The sequence below is a fragment of the Austrofundulus limnaeus genome, unplaced genomic scaffold, assembly GCF_001266775.1.
Source record: "Austrofundulus limnaeus strain Quisiro unplaced genomic scaffold, Austrofundulus_limnaeus-1.0 Scaffold579, whole genome shotgun sequence".
In the NCBI taxonomy this organism is placed as follows: domain Eukaryota; kingdom Metazoa; phylum Chordata; class Actinopteri; order Cyprinodontiformes; family Rivulidae; genus Austrofundulus; species Austrofundulus limnaeus.
Window position 1 is genome coordinate 11696 of NW_013952981.1, and position 938 is coordinate 12633.

A 938-nucleotide genomic window follows, 5' to 3' on the forward strand; every position below is an offset into this window, starting at 1 on the left:
GCATATGTCCAATATGCCAGCGTCGTGGATATGTTCGCGTTGCGAGACTACGTGGAAACAACATTTTTATAAACAAACGCTAGCGAGCGACCCGGAGCGTCTGTACGACACACTCGTACAATTCGGACACGCTCCCTTGACGTTCATGGTGAACGCGCACTGGAAAGAAACGGTACTGTCGAAACTTCGTTCGTCGGCCGAGACATCGGCCGGTGGATCCGATCAAAGAACGAGAAAACTAAAAAGTTGACCAAAATACAAAACAAACAAAAATAACAGTACACCAATAAAAGTTATTGTGATATGTGTTTATTTTGTTACATGTTATATATAATAAAAAAACCTCATACATTTTGTTGTTGTCTATGTATTTATTTGCCTTTATTGAACGATGGAAGAACAACAACGGTTCTATAACAAAGTGTGTTTTTGTTTATCTTTCAAATTTTTTTTGTAACAATAAACCAAACACTCTATTGTAACATTCACGACATGTGTTCACATTTGGCCCTCTTGACATCTTCGGGCTCTGTATACTCTGTAAACACGTTATCTTTAGCCATACGTCGTTTTTTCGCGTGCCCGCCGGAACGCGCCGCCGGTGTCCGAGACGGTCGATCTTGGGCTGTGCGTGTCGCGTCGAACCGTTGCTGCTCTTCCTTGTCGCGCGACGCGTCTGATGCGATTGGTAGTTTCATGGCGCAATCGTCGATAGTCTTCATCACGACCGCGGGTAGCCATGCGATGCACGCGTCGCCGCACGCCACACGTTTCGAGAAATCTGGACGATTCGCGTGCTGGTGTACGTACGTAGAGAGTAGACCACTGTTCGTGCTTCGAGTTGGTCTTGTCGAAACACATAATCACCAATATTTTGATGTCCAAAGCGTCGCAAATCTCATGTCGTAAATAAGGGAATGTACACAACGCCGCCATGA